The following is a 23,979-nucleotide window of genomic DNA, read 5'->3' on the forward strand; positions in this document are numbered from 1 at the left end:
TGCTCACCCTCCTTGCTTTCCCCCTGAGCTGCCGAGGTGGGGAAGGATGGGATCTCGTTGCTTCACTCTCATGAAATGGCGCATCAGTAAGTGCTACTTAAGAAAACACATGGTCTGCCCCTCGAAAAGGCCCCCCTCTGCTGCCGCCGCCACCAACACCTTTCTTTATTCCGCCCAAACCTCACCAAGGGGAATTCGAAACAACTGTGGTGATAAATCCGCCTGCAGATAATTGGCAAGAAAACAACACTTGTGCAGTATATAACGTTTTATGGTTGTTTCATGTACTTTATTATAATACTAATGAGCAGTTATATATCAGGAGCTAACTGCACGCCGGATTAGCTTGTTAGCATGATATGAAATGGCAGAGCAAACAGTCCAGGCCCCTCGCTCCCTGCATGCCTCCCCCACCCTCCCTCCCTACCCCTCAGTCCCATTTGCACTCAGTAATTAGTATGCAAATTAGGCCCCGGGACCACACAAGTTCTAGTATATTACAAGGGCTTTATTATGCTCTTGTGAGTACATGATGGAAACGGCCCATGACAGTGTTTATCTCAGTACCTCTGTCTTGCCTTCTCCTTTATCTCTCTCTCTTTCTCTACCCTTCTGCGCGCGCACACACGCATACACACACACACACACACACACACACACACACACCTTGCTTTGCATGGTCTACAACCAACCTCTTCCTGAAATAGAGCTCCAAACTTGATAGAGGTTTAACTAGGTCTTTCTGCCTCTATTTCTCCCTCCATCTAGTAATGGGAAGCCTGCTCCTTCTGGAAGCCATAGTTCCATTCCAATTGTCATATTTGAGAGACAATTCTCCCTTTTTTTAAGGTTGTTAGTGTGTGTGTGTGTGTGTGTGTGTGTGTCACAGACCCCTTTAAAAATTTGTTGAAAGTCATGAACCCCGTACATATTCACATATACACAACACTTTATATTCAAGTTTAGGAGTCCTAAAACCCATGCATAAAGGGGGAGCTATAGACTCCTTACCTCATATTAAGCCAAAAATTTGTTTGCCTTTATTTAATTCTCACCCTGGGATTAAAGTTCTGCCCTTTGAATCACTTCGGAAGAAGTCTCTTCTTTACCATATGACAAACTGGCAAGTGTTTAAGAATTCCTATCACATTTCTCAAATTCTTCTTTCCCCAACTTCCTAAACCATTGATCACAAATCACGGTTTCAAGACATCTTTCCACCCTGACCGAATGTGCCCTGGTGATCCAGGGCCCACTAGCTGTATGAAGCCCAAATTGGAGCAGAATGTCTCCACTGTGCAGTGATGTGGCCAGCCTTCCTTTGTTCTGTCCACTGTACCTCACTAATGTGGCCAAAGTCTTCAGAAGTCTTTTGGCAAATGTAAATTCACCTAGAACTTCCAGGTCTTCTTCCCATGAATTATTCTCAAGGCATAACTCCTCCAACCTACACTTTCTCAGATTTTATATGTTTTTTTAGCTTACATGTAGAATGCTTGCTCTTTTCTATTAAATTTTACTTGTGTTCAAACTTGCAGAAGTGACTTTTGAATCCTGATTCTGTACTCCATCTTGTTAGCTGTCTTTAGCCTTGTCTCACTTATACGTTTATTTAGCCTTATTGTTTGTGATTCAAGTTGTTGATAAAAATGCTGAATAGAGCAAAGGACATAATCCTGCTGTATGTCACCGAAGACTGATCGATATTCTTTGGGCATGGTTATCCAGTGAGCTCTGGATCTCCCTTTCTCCTATATGTGTGTCACTTCTTTTTTACCCTCTTTTTTGTTTGGTTTTACCCTACAAATGTTTTTGAAACCCTCCCCCTTCCTGAAAACATCTCCCTTGATCCTGTACTTCTCCTGAAGTACACCTATTTTTCACATTCCCTTCTGAGCTATATTCTTAAAAGAGGAATCCACACTTTCTCACTTCCCATCCAGAAGTGAACTGACTGGTCTGGCTTCTGCCCGTACTCACTCCAATTAAACTGCTCTCACAAAGATCACTAACAACCCCTGAATTTCCAAATCCTATGGACACTTTTCTCTCTTTGACTTATTTAATTTCACTTTTGCATGTGGCACCAAAATCACTACCTTCTTCTTAAAAAGCTCTCTATTCCCATGACTTTCCATGACATGACTCTCATAGATTTATCCTAACTCTGAGCACTCCTTCTCAGTCTCCTTGGGTGGCTCCTGTTCTTTTACCTAACCCCTAAGCCCCTCAGCTCTCTACCTCTAGTTATGTTTTCCCCCTTCTTTTTATTTGTTCATTTGTTTGCTTATTCAAAATAAGTACCCCTGAGTAAGTCTATGTGCCAGGCACGTATTAGATGGTAAGATTCAAGGATTCTTATAGCACAGGCCTTACCCTCAAGGAGCTCAAGATAATAGTTATAATACAATGTGATGAGTGTTTGAAGGGAGGAGAGGTATGAGAAAGCTACTATAGGAGCCAAGAGGAATGGGTGAGCCAATCTGGAGAGGGTGGAAATGATTTCACAGCAAAGGTAATACTAAAATCAGTCTTAAAGAATGAGTAGGGGGTTACTAAGCTGTCCTAAAAATCCCTCATTTCTGAATCCACTACTTTATTCTGTTTCATCATATCACTGCAACACTCTTCCATAATTTCCTGATTCCCATCTCATTCCTCGCTCCCTTCCACCTGCATGAGTCCCCAGTCTATTCTCCACACTCATCATGAGACTCTAAAATGTAAATCTGATTCTTTGTAAAAGACTTTATTGACTCCCTTTGCCTATAAGATAAACTCCAAACTCTTCACCATGGTATGCACAATCTCTCTTACAAATCTAGCCTCTGTTAACATGTCAACTCTCTTTGGGTGCTTTTTGTTTGGCAAGTGTCTTGCCTGCTCTGATAGGTTCCATCACAGTTGGCCATGAGAAATCCAGCCTATAAAAGGCATTCTCTCACATAGCTTCAGTTGAACTTTGAAGAATCCTCCTCCACCCACCCAAGCTCAAAGTCTACTCCTGAAGACCTCCCACAGATATCTCCGAGCCACCTTCCTCTCCCACTGCCCACCTCTCTTTCCCAGGCTGCAGCAGAGCCCTTCAGTATAAGCAGGAGGAGAGAACAGGGCATTGCTGGCCAAAGGAGAAAGACAGAAAGGAAGAATCTGTAAAGCAGGAGCACAGAATAATGGGCTTCATGAATACTTAGCATAAGGAAGAGAGGGAAAAAAAATCTGTGTAGCAGGCAGTTTTTGTAAAGCGTTGAACTGTACCACACATCACCCCCTGACAGGCCCTGATGTTAGCTCCTGGAATGGATCACAAGAGACTCATTAGAAAAAACAAATATTATCGCACGCTGAAATGATTTATGGAGAAAAATGAAAAATTTTGTGTTGTTGCGTTCCCTCTCACTCACTCCCCCTCGCCTCTGCCTTCTTATGGGGAAGTTATTTATGGCTCCAGACCCTTAACAAGAGAACAGCAAAGCTCTGAGCTGATCACTCCTGCAAACTGCCTACATTTGATTTTTATTAGTGACTTAAAGCTTCCTTTTTTTTCTTTATTGTCCTGGGTGAACCAAAATGCATTTTAATGCCTGCTATTCAGGCCAGATAAGAAATGTGTATATGCCTCACACACAAACCAGCCACTACAACGTCTCTGCCCAGAATCAAGGGTGATGCTGAAGTGGGGAGGGAGAAAGATCAAACTCTTTGAGAGGGCAAGCCAGGTGCCATGAATGGGGCACTGAAGACATCTCCCCCTTGCATGGTGACCACGAGGTACAACAAACTAGGTTTCCTTGTTGAGGTAGAGACCGAACCAGGTAAGTTTCAGACAAGGAAAAGAGACAGTAATTAACAGTTATTGTGGTATTTGCTATAAACCAGGCATTATTCTAGGTGTTTTTACTTAGATTGTTTCACTTAATCTTCCTAACAACCAGGAGTTAAGGATCCTTATGCCTATTTTATGGAAGAGGAAACTGAACCTCAAAAAAGTCAACTAACTTATCCAAAGTCACATGGCTAGTAATCAACTGAGCTGGGATTCCAATCCAGGTCCATCTCATACCATTGTCTGGATTTTTTCCTCTGTACACATTGTCTCCTAGATTGAATCATGAAGTCTCTAGGAACGTAACTTCTGAGCACTAATTGGAAGATTCCTCAGAGACCTATTTCATAGTCCCATCCTTTGCCTGCCATAGAATCTTCCCCTTTTCTGTCCTGGATAGGTGTCACCAAGCCCCTGCTGGAGGGTGTTGTTTTTCAAGCCAGCCCAGGGCGTTGTGGAACAGTTCTAGGTGACCCCAAGTGCTCCTCACACTAAACAGTGATCTGAACATCTCCAGTTTGGTCCGTTGCTTCCCCATTCTGGTCACTTCACTCTGGAACAGGGCAACTGTTAAATCCTTCTTACCATGCATCTCTTGGCTATAGTTAAATTTACAAGATGAAATATTGAGAAATTCCTCTTGAGAAAAATTTTAGCATTTGAAAGTCCCCAGGTGGAAGGTAGTCCTTGCTTTCCTCACTGTGGCAACCAGGACCTGTGCTACAGGAGAGTCTGGGCTTGATGTAACTAAAGCTGATCTGCCTGGCTGTCATGACCTTTGACCTCTGTCTTTGCACTCTGGTTTTCTAAGGCCCTAGAGTCTCTCTAGCTGCTTCTCATATAAATGATGGCAGCACTGGGCCAAGAACAGCGTGAGTACCAGCACAGACCCCTGTGGGCCCTCAAGATATGTTTACAGTTGGGGCGCCTGGGTGGCTTGGTCGGTTGAGCGTCCGACTTCGGCTCAGGTCATGATCTCACAGTCCGTGAGTTCGAGCCCCGCGTCGGGCTCTGTGCTGACAGCTCAGAGCCTGGAGCCTGTTTCCGATTCTGTGTTTCCCTCTCTCTGCCCCTCCCCTGTTCATGCTCTGTCTCTCTCTGTCTCAAAGATAAATAAATGTTAAAAAAATTTTTTAAAAAAATCTCTAAAAAAAAAAAAGATATGTTTACAGTTAACCACCATTTTTTCTTTTCCTAGTTATTTTCATTCTGATGCAGCAAATAGTGAGCTTTTATCCTGAAACAGTTAACTAAGAAATCTCAGCAGGGAGAAGCTGACCAAGTCTTTCATTTGTATGTGGGTGCTGCTATTCCAAGGTCGTGGTCTCTCTAAGGACAGTGAGTGGTGAGTTACAGACTGAGCCCCCAGTGACTAGCCTTGGGAAATGCCCTGCTAATGCCTCTGTGCTTCAGATTGTCTCTGAAGTGGTCTCTGGAGAAGTGGTCAACAGGAAGTAAGGAACTACTGGAGAGTTGGTTTGGGAGTACAACCCAGCTAATCCTAATCTGTGCTCTCCCCTCCTCAGTTTGTCGCAGGGGAAGCTAGGGTCCTAAGAGAGAGGACAGTGGTATCGGCACCACAGGCCTGGGAGCCCCAGATGAAAGGCCACGGGGGCTGCACTTCAGTGTGATCTGTAACTCACTCTGACATCCAAACAGAAGGAAGGGCCACTGACTGAGAAGCAGCCCATCCCCCTACGCTCCCTCCCCCACCACCACCAGCTTTCTTTTAATCCCCAGGAGAACTGGCAGCCCAGCTGGGACATTGCTAGCAGTTCCTCCCAAGCACCAAGTTCTCCTTTGGCAAATTGGGTTGGGCCAAAGAAGCCTAGAGATGGGAGCATAAGAGTGTTAGAGAAAGTAGGGGTGACAGAGCAGCTTGGAGTCTGGAGGGTCTGAGCCTCCCTGCCCTGCCCCGGCCCTTCCCGGGTCTGCTCTAGGGCCAGCCACACGGGGCCTCATTCCTGCAGGGCCCCGTCTCTCAGCAGTGTTGCTAGGTGCGGTGAGCCCCGGCGCCTGCCACCGGCTGGCCAAGGCTCTGCCTGGAGACCACTGGGGAGGCTGGGAAGAAGGAGCTGCATTATTTGGTTGATCCCTCCCTCCCTCCCCCAGCCTCAGCACAGTGAGCTTTCCGGAGGGATGGTTATGAGCCAGCCCATCCCCAGGCCTTCCTCTTTGTGCAGAGACCTCCCCGTCAGACCCCCCACCTTCGTGCACTACCCCCTCCCCCTTCCCTCCGGTTCAGCAGAGCCAGAGTTAAGCCCGGGGTTAATGCCCAGTGACACCTGCAGGTTGGCTAGTGTTGTTGACATGGGGGTGGGGGGAGGGGAGGGGTGATGGGGGAGATCGTTGGTGGCTTTATTATGGAGAACTCAGCAGGCCTGGGGCCTTCTATTGTCCAAGTGGCAAATAAATAAATAGGAGAAAGTAAGTCTTCCCCATGGCTTACCGACGGGAGGTTAACAGCTGGACATGACATGACAAATTGGGCATTTTTCTTTGGGGACTGATCCTTACAGCAGCTAGCAGGGAGAATGAGAGAGAGAGAGAGGGAGGGGGAGTTGAGAGAGAGAGAGAGAGAAAGAGAAAGCCGGAGCACAGACCCAGCTAGTTACCGAAGTCAATGTTGAAGCCGCATGTGCATGGACAGGGGTACGTGAACATGGCATCATATTTTGGACATTTGGAAAAAAGCATATACAAGCATCTTGCATGACTGCCTCAGGAGTGAATCCCAGAGCCCCAGAGGCTGGGTATCTGGCTGTGGGGGGAGATAGTTCTGGGATCTGTCTCCTTGGACCCCAATCCTGCCAAATGGAAAACCAAAAGGCCAACCTTGGCTCCAATACTAAAGGATCTCCTCCCTCCAGATGGGTGGAATGTTGACAATGGTGGAGCCTATCTTCCAAGCCTGAGAGTGCAGAGGTGTACCCAGTTGGCTGGAACTGGTCCCAGCTGGGCAGCAGAGCATCCCACTTGTACCTGTAGCTGGGGTCAGGGAGCAGCAGCTGTCCCCTGGCCCCAATCCACCTTCTCTCTCTTCCCCTAGGAGTGCCCAGCAGGAAGGCTGGAGACCCAGAGGCGATTACCTCTCTCAGACCATCTCAGTTGCCCAATGTAAATTGAAGCCAGGGTGGGGTTTGGGGAGGGGAAGAAGCAGAGCAGAGCAGAAGCAGATGGAGAATGCTTGATCTCTGCCAGGGCCTCGGAACTATTCAAGCCAAGGACTGGTCTCCACCTTTTTCTGAGGCAGCAGAGATGTGTTGGTTAATAGCTTGTTCTTAAGCCAGACAGATCTGGTGTCCCATGCTATTCCTTTTCTTCTTGGCCCTGTGATGTTCACATGTTATTTAACCTTTCTAAGCCTTGGTTTCCTTATAGATAAAATGGGGATAATACTAGACCTTCCAAATAGGAAGATGCAAAGTTTAAGTGGGTCAATGCATGAAGTGTTGAGTGTAGAGTATGACATACAACAAATTCTTTATAGACGCTACCTAGCACTATTCTGGGGCTGGCCAATCTTTTTCTCCCTTTTGCCCTATAGTTTAAGATTGACCAGGGGGTGGGAGCTCTATGGAACTGTCTTCTAGAGAGGGCAGGAAGTGCATATCCAGTCCACATCCACAAAAGTTACATCTCCACTATCTTCAAAGGCCGGGTGTGGATTAGTCTAGAGCCTTGCCTGCAAGAATCACCCCTTTCCCTTCATCCTTCCAAAACTCACGTTTCTACTAGTGGGTTGCAAGGAGAATCCTTGCTGGCAGTGATTATGCTATGCTCCCTGCCCACTCCATGGGGGAAGCCTGGCCAACATTTCAAGGACATTTCAAGGGAAGAGAACATTCCTGACTTTCAGGAGGGTTTGCAGTTTGTTTTTCTAGAGGGCAAACATCCATTCTCTTTCTAGAACCAGAGAAAAACTGCAGGGAAATGGTAAGAGAAACTGAAGCGATTGATTCCTTTAAGAAAATACTTATTGAACACTTACCAAGTGTCAAGCGCTGCTCTAGACACTGGGAATAGAGCCAGAAACAAAGTAGGCAAAAATCTCTGCCCTCGGGAAGTTTACCTCCCAAGTCTCTAAGAAAGGCACCTCGGTGTTGGGACACCTCAGAGTTGCTTCCACCCCTTACACGGGCTTTCCAGTGTGGCCTTGGCCTATTGTGGTCTTTGATGCTCTTCCTGTTGGATGCAGGCCCACAGGAAAGCCAGTCACAAAGGAGCCTGGGAGATGTGCAGGACGTGAGCAAAGAGCTGATGGAACATCTGGCACCTTTGGTTGCACAGAGGGCAGTTTCTGACAATTAGCAGAAGCTTTATCGAAGGGAGGTTTCAGAGGAGGGGGAGAACCGTGGAAAAGGAAACTAGAGCATATTGTGAACTTATTCCATGCCGGAACATCAGGCACTTTACGTACATTGTCCGATCTCACCTCATAGCTCCTCTGCAAGGCAGTTAATATTATTCTCCCCCTCCCCCACCCCAGGTAAGGACACTGAGAGTCAGAGGAGAATGTGACTTGTCCAAGACCCAAAGCTGGTACGCGACAAGAACTGGATTTGAATCCAGACCTGTGGTTCTTTCCTCTGCCCTGTAATGCCCCACATTGGTTTGCAGGGGAGAGCCTGTCAGAGGGTTCAAAGGCAACAACTGTGGAAGAGAAAGAGGTCGGGAGAGCCAGAGTTTCGAGTGTTAAAAGGGCAAAGGAGAGGAGAAGCCTAGGGGGACCCCAAGAGCAGAGGAGACCTCAGCCTCCCTAAAACATCAGCCCCTTCATCCTTTCAAAGTTACAGTTCCTATGCCCTGACCCTACTGCAAATCTTTCTGTACTAGGTGAGGAACAATCTGAACCTGAGCAAGAGAGAGGGACAAGCTCTCTAAAGATCACTGACAGACCATAGAACAAAAGGGGTAGGAATCTAACAGGAAGGAGATTTGAAAGCTGTAGGCCCTTCACGTGTTGCAAAAATAGGAAATACACCTTGGTGGCTCTTGCACATCGTCAGGTGGGCGACTTGTGGGAGGCTTGGGGGAACTCACTCCCAGCCTTGGTTGTTCTGACCATTCAGCCTCCTTACAGCCAGTACCAAAGGCTGAATCCCTTGTCCTCCTCCCCAAGCCCAGAGCCTTGGTTCAGGGACCCCTGGGCCCAGCCCAAGAGTCCCAAGGGTCAGGCTTTCTACCTGGAGAATCACTTCCGCTGCCAGGATCTGAGACCAGGAGCCACACAGGAGTGCTCATCTTCCAGGAAGCCCTTCCCCCAGCCCCCGCTACTCACTCCCCTATATAATATTCCACGTTAGAGCTCATAAATGCTGCTGCGGGTCCCCAGCCTGATTGAATTTGGAAGCCATTGTTTACAGACGTCTGGCTGTACAGGGGGATTTATTGAATTTTCCATGAAATGTTGCTCCCCTAATGCTGTAAAAGGCAAGCAGCCCACATCAGAGGAGCCCTGCGTTACAGGATCATGTTACCCCGAGATGGAGTGCCTGCTTCAGCTCTGGCTGTGAGCAGGCAAGAGAGGCCTTGGGGCTCACTCCTGACCCTGCCACACTGGCACCCCAATGCTGCAACTTCTGAGGCGACATCTGTCCCTTTTTTCCCCTCAGCCCTCTTCCAGTCAGTCTCAAAGGCCTGGAGTCTCTGTCTCAAACACAGTCCTTAGAGCCACCCTCCCTCTCCCACACCTGCTCCTGCCTACTTCAGACAGCTTACTGCTGCGGCCTGGCCTGCCCCCTTGCCATGCTTCCCCTCTCAGCCCTATTGTGCCCCCTAACGCAGATGATATGAAATAGGTGTTCAGTAAATGTTTGTTTCACAAAGGAAGAGGAGGAGTTGGGGCAGAAAGAAGGGAGGAATGCATCAAGGTGTTCATGAGTGTCACAGGTGGAAGAGGACCCTTCCTCCAGGGATCACTGGCACACTGGCCCTAGGGATCTATGAACACAAGAGGTCCCAGGACAGGGGAAGGGCAATGTAACAGCCCCATGAGACAACTAAAGTAGAGATGTGTCCTTGTGTGCATCACAAAAATGCAACTGGGCCAAGTCTTCCCCCATTTTATTTTATTTTATTTTATTTTATGAGAGAGAGAGAACACAGCGGGAAAGCAGAGGAGGGGCAGAGAGAGAGAATCCCATGAAGGCTCCATGCCCAATACAGAGGTGTTGTAGGGCTCCATCTCATGACTGTGAGATCATGACCTGAGCCAAAATCAAGAGTCAGACACTCAACTGAATGAGCCACCCAGGTGCCTCATGTCTTCTGCATTTAAAATATCTGTACCCTTCACTATCTCATGGCTCAAAGGGTTGTTTATAACTTAACCATCTTCACTTCTCAGCACTGGCTCATTTCTGCCATCATCCGTTTGTCTTTCTTCATTGGATCTGTTCTCTTAAAGGTCATGCATCTGAATCCCTAAGTCTATCTTAGTCCTTGCCTTTCTCAGCACCTCTTCAGCTAACCTGCTGGCCACCTTTTGGAAACTCTTCTCTCTAGTACCATACTCCTGATTCTTGCAGACAGCTCCTTCTCTGGCTTTTTGCCCTCCTCCCGCCCTAAATAAAAGTAGGTGTTTTCCAGTGTTCTGTCTTTGACCCTCTGCTCTCCGTATACACTTGAATCTGATGATCTCATCCGCTCTGCAGCTGCAGCCATCATCTTTATTTAGAGGACTTCTGAATATAAAGCTCCAAATCTGACCTCTAGCTGCTCTGATCCCATTTTTCCAACTGCCTGGTGAATATCTTCAGTGCCATGTCCCATAGACATTGCAGAATTCAATCCATCATCTAGCCACACCCCCATCATAATTCACCTTCAGTGGTCCTTATTTCTGTTGATGACATTATCATCCTTTCAATTACCCAGTCATGAAATCCTGGAGTGATCTTTGGTACAGAGGCTGTAGATCCATAAACCCACTGCATACTGAATATCCCCACTTGGACCAAAGTTCAGTCTCCACTCAGCATTATGACACCTCAACATGCACACACATACACACACAACTTGTTCTCTTTCCTTTATGTCTCTCTCAGCATGAACAGCACCACACACCTCCCAGGGAATGTAAGCCAGAAACCTAGGCATCCTCACTGTCTTCTCTCTTGGCCTTATATCTCCCATGTTCCATCAGTCACTAAATCCTATGGATTCCTTATCATCCCTTATGTATGCCCCCTCATCTCTAGCCCCTGCTACCAACTTAGCTCAGTATGGGGTCTTCAGTATGTCTCACTTATATTATCTAAAAATCCTCCCAACTCGGTTGTTCACCATTCAGTCTTTCTTTCCCCCACCAATCCTCTACCCTGCTGGTAGCACAATGCTGCTAGAATCCCACTCTAATACCTGCCTAAAGCCCTCCAAGTGCTCCTCATTGCTCCAGGATAATCTCCAAGCCCTCCAAGTCTCCAAGCATTCTCACACACCCTTTACCTGGCATGCTGTCGTCTACCCAAGCGCCTCCCCACCCCCCACCGCCGACTCCTTTATTCGGCCTCCATCAGTACACTCCTGATCATTCTTTAAGACCTAGCTCAGAGGTCCTCTCCTCTGTGAAGTCTTCCAACCCTTCTAGGCATAAATGAGCCCTTCTTCCCAATAGGCACTTGGTTCACTGCCACCATCAGAAAAGACACAATGTAGCTTTATCATGCTTAGTATATGTGTATGGCTGTCTTCTCTAGCTAGGCCATATCTTGTTAGTTTCTAGCCCCAGCAGCTAGCACAGCACCTTACAATCTAGGAGGATCTCTGTGAATCATTGCTAAAGACAGGTCAAATTTAAGTAAAAGAGGCACAGCATCTTTATCTATGGTGGGATTTTTTTTTCTCTCCAATTTTTCTGTAGTTCTCAAAAGGGGCAGATTCCAAAAGGGATAATCTCTCTCTTGCATCACATTGTTCCCAGGCTGATCCTGGTGTGTTCAGGAGGCATTCACCAGCCTCAAGTCTCTAAAGTCTAGGAACTACCTCCCTCTCCCCCAGCTTCAACCAGCCTGATCTGTCATCCCTCCCAGTTCTGCCTCCCCAATCTCACAACCTCCTTCCTCTTCCTTTCCCCGCCTCTTAGCTGGGGAACACCTGGCCTCTCCCATTCTGACTGAAGGACCTCAGAGAGAAAACAATGATCCTCCAGAGACATGTGTTCACCACGTTAAGAAAACACACCACGCTACGGGGGCCAGCCTAAAGGAGGGGGTCTCTAGCCAGGGACAAGGAGAGTCCCCACACCAGTTTCTTAGCTCTCAGACAGACCCAACCTCAGTCTGACTCAGGGGGTGAGCAGTGGTTCTGGAGAGAAGTAGCAGGACATTGTTTTCTCAGATTTAATTGGTTTATTTATCCTATGCCTGGGCTCCATCTGTCCAACCTCCAAAAAGAGAAGCAGCAAGGGCTCCAAGCCACCATAGGAGCCCTGTCCTCAGCCTATAGCTCTGCAGGGACTTGGAGCCAGCTGAGAAGTTTGGAGTTTGTCCTCTGCAGGGCAAAAGCCAGGGAGGCCTTCAGGCCCTAAGGGCCTATTGCCCAAAAAGAGAGCAAATTGATCAAGGAGAGAACATAGAGAGCCTAAGTGCACACCTGAACCTTCCTGACTGCTGACTGGTGTCCTCTGTGGTCCCCTTATCAAGGCCAGGAAGTCCACGGGGTTTTAGAAAGGTCGCCAAAGGCTGACCCAGAGAAAAAACCCAGAGGGCCCAGGTCTGACCTCTCCTACCTGCTGCTGTGTGAGGCAGGTGTGATGCGGAGGCAGGTGGAGGTATTTAGGATTAGATAGACATCCCCTGGGGGGAACCCACTCTGTGCCAGTCTCAGGGTGCATTAGCTGGGAAAGCCATTGAGTGCCAACAGCTGCCCTTGGTTTTGCAGCATTCTGGCAGCATTCATGTCCCCAAACTCATGGAAAACAAGGGTAAAACTCCTCCCTCGGTGCCTAGGGAGAATCTGAGGGCTTGTCATTAATGATGAGCTGATGGGAGGAAAAAGAAATGGGGAAATCAGGAGAGCCTGAGATCCTAAACAGATGCAGAAAAATCGCTTTTCCACCTTTAGGAGCAGGAACCTCTCCAGAAAGCAAAATTGTATCCGCGAGGATTTGCCCAAGATAGGTGCTCTGCCTTGTCCCAGCCCCAAGATTAGGCTGCAGGAGATGTACCAAAGTATATCATAAGCTTGTATTGTATGGATCGTAAGCATAACATAAGCCTGTGATCAGCTTCAGTGGCAACTTATCGGAGACATTCAGGAAATTCTTGACCCTCCCTGCAATGCTTCCCTGGTTGGGTTGGTCCCATTCATGTCATCCCCACCCTCCACCCCTGAATGTGTGCCTCCTCCCAGTGTTACATAACACACTTAACCCATGGTTCCCAGAACCATGGGGACCCTGAGGCAGGCCTTGACCTCCCACTCAGGTTGTTCATGGAACTTTGGATATCCCATAGTACCTTTATGCCAGCAGAGCAGAAGCCAAAGTCATTGTTTTCCCCAGCGCCCACCAAAACTGGCCCCCTCTCTGGAAGTAACACCAAAATGTGCTACCATCTTCAATTCTTGACTTTATCACCCATGCGTCATCAGATGGGAAGTCCTATCCTTTCTTTCCCCTATCCTTTTTCTTCCCACAACAGCCCCCAAGGGGGAAAAAAGGAAATGTGATTACACCTTCCAGAGATAGCCACGATTAACCATTTGGTACTGCATTTCTTTTTTTCAATGAAGAATTGAAATAGCACAGACCTTAGAGTCAAGAATATCTGAATTTGAATCCTGGCCATATTACTTAAAATCTGTATGACTTTGAGCCTCTGGTTCTTCATCTGTAAAATGGGCTTTAATAGTACCTACCACATAAGATAGTAATGAGGATTAAAGGGAATATTATAAGGAAGGTAGGTAGTTTATACAACGCCTGATGTGTAGTAAGCTTCAAAAAATGTTAGCTACTGCACACCTGGTATTTCAGTTGGGTAAGCATCTGACTTTGGCTCAGGTCATGATCTCACGGTCCATGGGTTTGAGCCCCACGTTGGGCTCTGTGCTGACAGCTCAGAGCCTGGAGCCTGCTTCAGATTCTGTGTCTCCCTCTCTCTCTCTGTCCCTCTCCCATTCATGCTTTGTCTCTTTCTCTCTCACACACACAAAAATAAACATTAAAAAAAGTTAGCTACAGATTAACAGAAAAATTACAAAAATCATATAAATTGTTCCTATATACCCCTCATCCAGCTTCCCCAATGTTAACATCTTAGATCACCATCTTATATTTGTTGGAACTAAGAATTAGTTAATATTGGTACAATGTTATTATTAACTAAACTATTAAGCTATAGCTACAGACTATATTTGGATTTCCATAGTTTTTCCACCAATATCTTTTTTCTGTTCCAGGATTCAATCCAGGATACTAAATTTCATTTGTATCATGATTTTACCACTTATCACTCTATTGCAAGCATTTTCTAATTCTATTTAAATATGCTTCCAACCCCTTTTTTTCCAATGATGTTAAAACATTTATTTTCTTTATTTCCTTGCATTTTAATTTATTGAACCCTTCTCCCTTCGATGAATTCTTAGATGATTCTTTCTTTCTTTCTGTCTTTCTTTCTGTCTTTCTTTTTTTCTTTCTTTCTTTCTTTTGCTATTATTAATAACACACTGATGAACATCTTTGAGCATACATATTTTTGAATTTCTGATAATTACCTTAGGTTATATTCCTAGCAAAGAAATTATTGTGTCAGATGGTATGAACTTTTAAAAAGTTGTTGATACATAGTGATAGACAGCTTTCCAAAAATGTTATACCAATTCACAATCTCCTCAGCAGTGAATGACTATACCCATTTTCTTAAACCATCACCCACATTATCAATTTTTAAATCTTTACTAATTTGGTTAGCATTAGAAAACCCCCATACAGAAAAAAAAAAAGCCACTTTCTACATTATTATAACAACCTCCCCATTGGTCCCCTTACCTCCGATTCACCTTACACATCACCACCAGTTTACACATCATAAGGCTACAATTTCACCATAGTCCTTCTCTGCTCAGAATCCTCATTCCTGCTCCCTACTCCATAATGCAGAGCTCCTCAGGCTGACATTCCACAAGCCAAGCCAAGCCATATATTTTGTTTCCTCCTGACATGCACCTCCATCTTACCTCCTTATGGGAGATGGATGGGAGCCCTGTGGGGCCCTGACCCAGAGTTGGAACTGGTTTGATGTATGCAAGCAGAAGCCAGTGCCCCTCCAGTGCTGGGAGATGCCATCAAAGAACAGGCAGCAGGCTATTGAAACAGGAAGTATGGAAGCTGCTTGGTGGTTCTGATAAACCTCATCCAAGACAATTTTGGGGTACTCAGAGAAAGGCGCTCAGTAGCAGACTTAGAACTTGTGAACATGGAAACTCCAGATCCCTGTAACTGGCTTCCTTTAGGCTATACTCGGACATGCCATCTCAACATCTCTTCAAGAATGGAAATGAAACACACCTTCAACCTCCTGTCAGACCTGCTCCTCCCCTCTTTCTTATTTATGTCCCCTCTCCACAGACACTAAGTCAGAAATGGGAGCAGTCCCTGACTCTTCTGTCTTCCTCCCTCTCCCCACACAATCACTAACCAGTCCATATTCTATGAAGTCTCACTGTCTCTGTTCCTGTCCCTGTCCCAGCCTCCAAGATGGCCCCCTGGTCCTATCTTGCCTCTTCCAACCACAGTACAACCAGCTACTTCAATACAAAACTGATTGTGTTCATTCTCTACTTAAAAACCACCAGTGGCTCCCCATTGCTCTCAGAACAAAGTCCAAACTCTTTAATACAGTCTAGAAGGCTATATATGATCTGGTCTACCACCTTTCCAGACTAATCTCTCACCACTCTGCCCCTGACCTACAACTCCAGTCATACTGACTTACTTTCAGCCTTCCAACACACCAGGTTCCAACTCCTCACCTTTGCACATGCTGTTCCCTCCTTCCCCCCAACTCTTCACTCCTGTCAACTCCCAAGATTTCCTTCAGATCATAGCTTAGACTCACTTCCTCTGGAAAGCCTTCTGTGTCCCACCTCCGAAGATTAGGATAAGTGCCACATTTGTGTATTGCCACTTCACCCCATACACACCCCTCTAATAAGGTTATCTTATTATAATTGCCTAATTACTCCTTTGTTTCTCCAACAAAATCACATGCACAGTGAGACCAAGATTGTATTTTGTTTACTGTTTGTTGAATCCATGGTACGTAGCATGGTGTCTATAACATGGTAAGTGCTCTACAACTATTTGCTAACTATAAGAATGAATGAATGCTTCAAACCACCCACCTTCCCAGTTCTGACATTTTCTGTGTCTCAGTTTAACTTCTATTTTTATTTATTTATTTTTTTTTAAGAGAGTGAGCAGGGGAAAAGGGCAGAGGCAGAGAGAGAGAGAGAGAGAGAGAGAGAGAGAATCTTAAGCAGGCTCCATGCTCATCTCCATGCTCAGCTCACCATGGAGCTCAGCCCGAGGTGGGGTTTGATCCCATGACCCTTGGATCATGACCTGATCTGAAATCAAAAGTTGGATGCTCAACCAACTGAGCCACCCAGGTGCCCCAGCTTCTTTTTAGCCATTGTACTCTCTGCAAAGCTATAGGAATGAACATCTAAGTAAAGTTATATGAGAAGCTGCCCAGGCCAACAGCATGGAATAAAATTTGTTTGGTTTCTCTACAGTTTGCCCATCAGCCCAGAAAGGAGTGGCATTTACTAATACAATCCCAAAAAGTCCATGATAGACAAAGTAGGATGGAACTGAAAAGAACTTGCTAAAACAAATATGTCTAGCTAGTGTGATACATCTGAGGATGCCTGCAGTATTAGAATTCTAGGGGAAAACAGAGGTCCACAAATGGTGTAACTGAGGAACATCTGAAGAAGGGATTATTTGCAAAGAGAAGGTGAAGTGCAGCAGGGGAGCTGTTACCACTCCTTGGCCTGAGGGAGCATGTGCCAAATCCCAGACAGAGCTGTGGCTACAACTACGGCTGTGCTTAGGAGCTGTGACCTTCAGTAGAGGAAGAAGGAGCCAGGATAATATTATCCCAACTGCCTCTCTCCTCCTGTTCACTAATGTCCTCTATGTGTCAAACCCAGTAAGAATCCTGAAGGCAAGGGAGCTTGTTTGAGGCAGTCCATTGTGGTCAGCTTCCTGGGCATAGGATAGGATGGAGAAGGGTGGTACGTAGAACTGGAAGGGCAAACAGATTCTGCCAGCCCCTGCTCCTAAAATGGAGGCAGGATGGAGATGAGGAAGGCTGGATCTCCTTGTCCACTCAGGCTTACCAGAACAAAGAGCAAGAGTCTCTGAAGAGGCAAAGCCTAGAATGTAGGGAGCTGACAGCCTGGTGGGCACTGAGAAGAGACTTAGGCCAAAAAGTGAGAACCTCTTATCACTGCATAGGGAGTGTCCTTCTCCCTCGCCCTACTCCTCTCCTGATTCACTCCCTGAGTACAGTATCGGGCCCCAAGCTAAGCAGAGTAGGAATCCTGACATGTGTCTCAAGATTACACTCCCTGGTCTATCCATGCTCAACAAAGCTGTCTGTCCTGTAGAGCCAAAAACCATCCTAATAGCTTCTTCAGTGTGCAGAAGGAAGCGCTTCGATGTTAGATTCAAGAATAGGAAACAGGCTGCGATAGGAGTGGGGCATTGATCAGGGGCCCAGAATCAAATGACAGGAGAATGGAATGGCAAAAAGATCTATCTTTTGCCCAGAAATCATCTGAGGCAAACCTGTGGGGCCAGGCCACCCAATGCTCCATAACGGAGCAGGTCCTTGCATGCAGCCAGGTGGAGAACTAGTCTAGGTCCTGGCTGGAATTTCACAGCAAGCAGGTAGAAGGCAATGGCCTTCCCGGCTTACCCTCCCCACTCACCTCTTCACTCTGTTTGATCTCTTCCTCTTTATTCCCACTGTTTCCCTGTTCCATTGTTCTAGCTGAGACCTCTCATCCTTTCTCCTGGATTTTTGCCATAGCTCCTTCGCAGTCTCCCTGCCAATAATTCTGATTCTTTAATTTCTCCACACTGTTTCAAGAGTGATATTTCTTTTTTTTTTTTTTTAACATTTATTCATTTTTTGAGAGACAGCAGCATCAGCAGGGGAGGGGCAAAGAGAGAGGGAGACACAGCATCTGAAGCAGGCTCCAGGCTCTGAGCTATCAGCACAGAACCCAACGCAGCCCAAAGCGGGGCTGGAACTCACAAACTATGAGATCGTGACCTGAGCCACCCAGGCGCCTGAGAGTGATATTTCTATACTGCAAATCCAATCATGCCTCACCTCTTCCTTAACTCCTTCAATGGCTCCTTTTTGCCTACAGGATCAAGTCCAGACTCGTTAGTACAGCATTTAAAGCCCTTTATGAGCTGACCCCACCCATCTCCCCAGTCTCAGCCCTTATGGCGCCTCCATGCATACCCTAAATTCCAGCCATATTGAAGTACTTCCTTTGCAAATACCAATTTATTTTTACCTCCTTGACTACACATACCCTTCCCTCTCCCATGAATGCGCTCTATCCCTTCATCCACCTGTTGAACTCCTACTCATGTTCCAAGATGCAGCTCAAGTGACATATCTTTCCTTAAAGCCTTCCTTAATGTTGCTGACCATTCCCCCCTTTGTACCTACCCAGAACTTACTTTTCTAACCACACCATTTTCTAATGATCTGTCCATATGTTTTTCTTCCCTACCAGACTTTTAGCTTCTGTTTTTTTTTAATTTTTTTTTCTTAACGTTTATTTATTTTTGAGACAGAGAGAGAGAGAGCATGAACAGGGGAGGGTCAGAGAAAGAGGAAGACACAGAATCTGAAACAGGCTCCAGGCTCTGAGCTGTCAGCACAGAGCCCGACGCGGGGCTCGAACCCACGGACCGCGAGATCATGACCTGAGCCGAAGTCGGACGCTTAACCGACTGAGCCACCCAGGCGCCCCCAGACTTTTAGCTTCTTAAAGACAGGTACTGTATTTCCTTGGATCTAGTACAGTGCCTGGCACATACAACATGCTCCATAAATTGCTAGTTAATAACAACCTGAGTGAACAAATGACTCCCTTCTGTGTCCTAAGATTTGGCCACTGTCCTCTGGTAAACCTACCTTCTTTTTATTGCAACCCGCCCCCCCCCCCCCCCCCCCCACACACACACACTGGTGGACCTATTTAGGATATCTCCTTTCCTCTCTTATCCCTTCCTGGCTGCTCCTAATGTTCATTTTTAATCAAAGTTCCCCTCTGTACAAATGTTACTGGACAGGGAGGGAGTACCCAGGGAGCTCACAATGCAACTGGGCTCAATGTTCTTGCTCGCTAAGAACCCCAGGAGGCCAGAAATGGCAAAGACAATCTCTGTGCTAATGGGGAACCATGGGACCTCATTCTGCATCTCTCTGGGGGCTGAGCTGAAGGAACTTCTTTCTGCTTAGCTCTGAAATCTACCGGTTATTTTGAGTCTTAAATTTAAAACTACCCTAATCTCTGTCTGCTCCTTTCCATCTCAGGGCCTGATTGTCATAGGATCTGGAAGATCTTGCCTTGGGAATTCTGACTCTGCTTTTTTACTCCCTATAGGGCAGCGCAGACTTTCCTTTGCTATTGGACTGACACTATTCTGTTCTAAGTATCTCTCTCACTCCCTATTTCCCTCCTCCCCACCCCTTCTTACTATGCTTATTATCAGTACTTAAACATATTCTTTTATTTTTTCACCTCCAAATCTTGGAACTTGTCATTTCCTTGTTCTGGGATACCTTTATTTCCTTATCACCTTCTCCATAAAATCTTTTTTGATCCCTTTTCTAAACCTTACAGAATTTCTCCCTTCTGTGAGTGCCCATGGTCTCATGCATTTTTCTTACAGCACTCACTGTGTTCTCCCTGTGTTGACACTGTTCTTTCTAATCCTCTTATAAAAGTGTAAGCTTCTAGATAGAAACTGTTCAGGTTTACATCCTGCACAATGCTTTGTCATAGTAGGTACTCCATGAATATTTATTGTATTGAATTGAAATACCTTGAAAACCAGGATCATTCATATTCATTGGTTCATTCACTGAACAAACCCTGATTAAAGAGGCATATATGACTGTCTTTCATAAATTTGTCCAAATACTTTTTGATTCATTTATGTTTTCTGCTAGACCCACCACTTGGGCTAATGAATTTAAGTTTACTGGCCACTGTGTTAAATACCAATCACCTTTGTTCAACTCAAATGTGCTCAAGCTTCCAAAGCAAACCCACTTGCCTAGGGTTTCAGGATTTCATGAGTAAGTCTTTAATCACCTTCTCTACACTGTTTGTGATTTCCTGTACATCCCCCAGCAGCCTTCAGCTTTGCAGACTTGAGAGTAAGTCATTTAACCTTTCCTAGTAAGGAAGTTTCGCACCTCCTGGATCTTCTCTAGGACAGGACAGATTGACACAGCAGAGCCCTGCAGATAGGACTGCTCCAGCTGGACACCTCGAGAAGTATGTTCTCCTTCTTCTTTAATATCTTATTCACGGCTCTCTTAGTCTTTTAGCCAACAGCCTCGGGGAACTGTCTAAATGAAGAAGGATTTCCAGGTCCTTTGCCAGAACCGTGGCTGACCATGCAGAGTTGAACACTGGAGAGGGAATTTTGATGTGTTTATCACAAAAGGCGCTGCCTCGCACTTGCTCACATTTAATTGAGTCTGTGCCCTTTTGCCCTGAAGTCTTCCTGCCAACTAGATCCAGAAGGATCCTGGAACACAGCATCCCATGGCCCATCCCCCACCATATATGCACATATACTCCATGGGTCATGCCTTTCTTTGGCTGGATGCCTGGTGCTCTTTTCTGGGAGAGTCCTTGCACCATGTGAAATATCTATCTCTTCCCATTCTGTCTAATCAGACACAAAACCTGTAAGACTTTGTCTAAGCTTTCAAGGACCTCATGGTAGACTAAGGGGGGAAAATAGATGCATATGATAATACTATTAGTAGTATCATCTACTGCTTATTGAGCATGTCCTACATGCCAGGTACTTTATACATTCTTTACAATGAGGATCAAGTTTAACCTTTACAAGAGTCCTGCAAGGTGGGTGCTTTAACCCCATTTTACAGATGAAGACACGACGACATAGAAAGGTTAACTAACTTCCCCAAAATCACACAACTAGTAAATTCACAGCTAGAATTCATATATAGGTGCGTCTTACTCCAAAGTCTGTGTCCTTTGCCACTACATTATGTGGTCTCAACACATAACAATTACACAACATGTAACTGGTGCAAGTGAGCAGTTATTGGGCTATTCCGGTCTCTCCTGAGTTACCTGTCACCTGTCTCAACCAGTCTTTTTCAGACCTTAGCTTAAACCTCATTTCCTAAGGGAAGCTTTCCCCAGTCCCCATTGTTTATTACCATAACACCTGTCATTGTCCCTCACGGACCTTATTTAGGAAATTATTTGTTGAATGTTTTTGTTTCCTGCTGGAAAGCAAGTCCATGAGGGCAGAGCCTATGATAATTTTGTTCCCCATTCTGTCCTTAGCACCTAGCATAGTTCCTAGCATATAGTAGATGTTCATTAAACATACCTTTCTCAGAATGTCTCCCTCACAGAGCTTCACTGGTTTGCAACCCCACCTCATCCCCAGTTTGGAGCAGGATACCCCAGGTTGGTTGTGCTGTGCCATATCCACTTGCCTCTAGAACTTCCTTCAAAGGTGGTGGCTCTGACACCCCCGGCCTCTGGCCTTAGCCTTCCTGTCTCTTGGCTACCATGAGTTTATTTGCATTTTCATGCTTTTCTGTGGAAGCAGGGCATCCCCTCAGCCCCAGCAGGGAAGGGTGCTGACAGGAGCAGCCAATAGCCAGGATACCAGGTTTCCCTTTGCTAAGCTTTTTCCTAGGAGTGATTTAAGGCCCTGAACAGATAAGTGAAGAGCAAAGCCGCAATGAAGTCAGCACTCTGCTTATTAAGTGGAAAAAGCTGTGCTCGGCTTATTGAAATGTTCATTAGACAGATATATAGAGATGAAAAGGAGGAAGGGGGGGCAGGCAGCACCACAGGATCAGACCAAGCTCATGTAGGTGAGGCAGGGGGCACCTCAGGGGAGACCTCCGTCTAGCCCAGAAGGAAAAGGAGTTGGGGCTGGAGCAGGTGGGTGGTGCCTGGGAGGCAGAGGGGCCACAGCTCTGACTCATGGAAAGCAGAGCAAAGTTGGGGAGAGCTGTGCCCACTGAAACTGCTCTCAATCCAGGGTGGTAGATGGAGGGACTTGGCCCTAGGGCGTCAAGGCATCTTGGCCCACTTTTGAGGATGCTCGCTTCTCTGCATCAAATGCCATTCCCTTTGCCCTGGGCAGATAATTTCCAAAGACCCCTGACCCTGTTCACTTGCCTGCTTTGGAGGCAAGAGGGTGACCTGTGCTTTGTGAGGGAGAATGGGCCTATACAGAGAAGTGTGGTGAAGTGGCCCCATACTGCCTCCTCTGAGGGCGCCTCCTCTCTAGCAGAGCCCCCCCTTCCCCACCTACTGCTCCATCAGCCCTGAGCTCCCTCCAGGAAGGGCTGTTCCTGGGGTGGGAGCTGAGGCTTGCTGGGCCCCCTCAGACCAGGCCGAGTCATAGCTCATTTAGGACCCTCCACACTCCCTGGCTTCTGTCCTCTTTAGTGCTCACCCAGATAGCACCAGCAGAGCTCAGGGCTCCGGAGTGGGGCGGCCTTTAAAAAGGCTGTAGCCACTTGCTAACTGTATCACCTCCTGAGACATGGTGAGAACCTGTGGTGAGCAAGAACTTGTCCGATGGTTCTATGTCCCCAGCACTAGCACAGAGCCCAGGGCCAGAGAAGGGCATCTTCCATATAAGGTTGAGTTGAGGACCAATTGAGTCAGTGAAAATTCTGCACCCCTCTCTCACCTCTCAGATACCGGAAGAGGGAAGAACCATGATGTGACTAGAGGAGCGGGTGCAGTTTCTAAACAGGAAAAATAGCTTCAAGATTTTCCAGCATCTTCAGATTCCTTTCTTGCCTTCATCAGTTTGGGTCCCGGAGAACAGAGGTGGTGGTAACCAAATAGATAAGAAAAAGGAAGGACACTGGCAGGATATGTGTGGGAACAGAACAATGAAAACAGTATCTTTAGAGTCTGAGTGTTTTCACACACATTATCTCATTTAATCCTCATTGACTTATTCAATTAATAATTGAACTCCTATTCAACTCCTGTACCTAGCAAGTCAGCAAGCTGTGTTCAAACCTCCTCTGAAGCCATCTGATCCATCCCTGCCCCTCCTTCCCAGTGCCACTGCCCTGGTCAGACACACCATCTCTCGCTCAGCCCAGGGATCCGGCGTCACTGCCTTGCCCCTACACTTGTGCCACTGCCCCTACCCTTGTGTAGCGAGTGGCTCTGCAGAATGCAAACTTCATAACACTTCTCCATTCATTCTTTCACTCAGCAAACCATGATACCAAGCCAGACTCCTGGGGATGGAGAAATGAATCAGACATGAATCCTGCCCTAGAGAAGTTTATACTCTATGAAGCACTTGTACAAAGAATCACGATTATCAAACAGTGTGATTGATGAATGCATTGAGAGGTCAGGGAAGCCTTCCTGAAGATGTCTGAGCTGTGTCCTTAAAAAAGAGCATATGTTTACCAAGCATTTGGGGAGAAGGAATTTCTTGGCAGATAGTACATGGATTTGGGGGGGGAGACTCTAATTGTTCAGCCTTGGTGGGAAATAGTGGAAAATTGTGTTAAAGATCAAGGAAGGGTGCAAGCCTTGAAGGAATGTCCATGCTCTATCAAGGAATTAGACCCATTCTGGAGGCAACTAGAGGTCACTGAAGAGGGAGGATCACCCCAGGAGCAGTGGGAGAGGTTGTCTAGAGGGGCCGACCAAAGGCAGGGCCTTTGGGAGGCCATCTAGATGGACCAAGTAAGAGATGATGCATCTGACCAGAGCAGTGGCACTGTGAGGAGGAGGAGGGATGGGTCTGTAGCTTCAGAGGAGGTTTGAACTCAGCATAGTGACCTACTAGATACGGGAATGAATGAGGGAGTTTCCGTTTCACAAGGTGGGAGAACGCT

The 23,979-nt window shown here is 46.5% G+C and overlaps 1 protein-coding gene across 5 annotated transcripts in view; it reads left to right on the forward strand.

Annotated features, from left to right (window-relative positions):
• The window catches only part of RNF220 (ring finger protein 220), a 224,462-nt gene that overhangs the window by 115,617 nt on the left and 84,866 nt on the right, over nucleotides 1–23,979 (forward strand). The window lies entirely within an intron of this gene.

This window comes from Panthera leo, chromosome C1 (assembly GCF_018350215.1).
Source record: "Panthera leo isolate Ple1 chromosome C1, P.leo_Ple1_pat1.1, whole genome shotgun sequence".
Lineage (NCBI taxonomy): Eukaryota > Metazoa > Chordata > Mammalia > Carnivora > Felidae > Panthera > Panthera leo.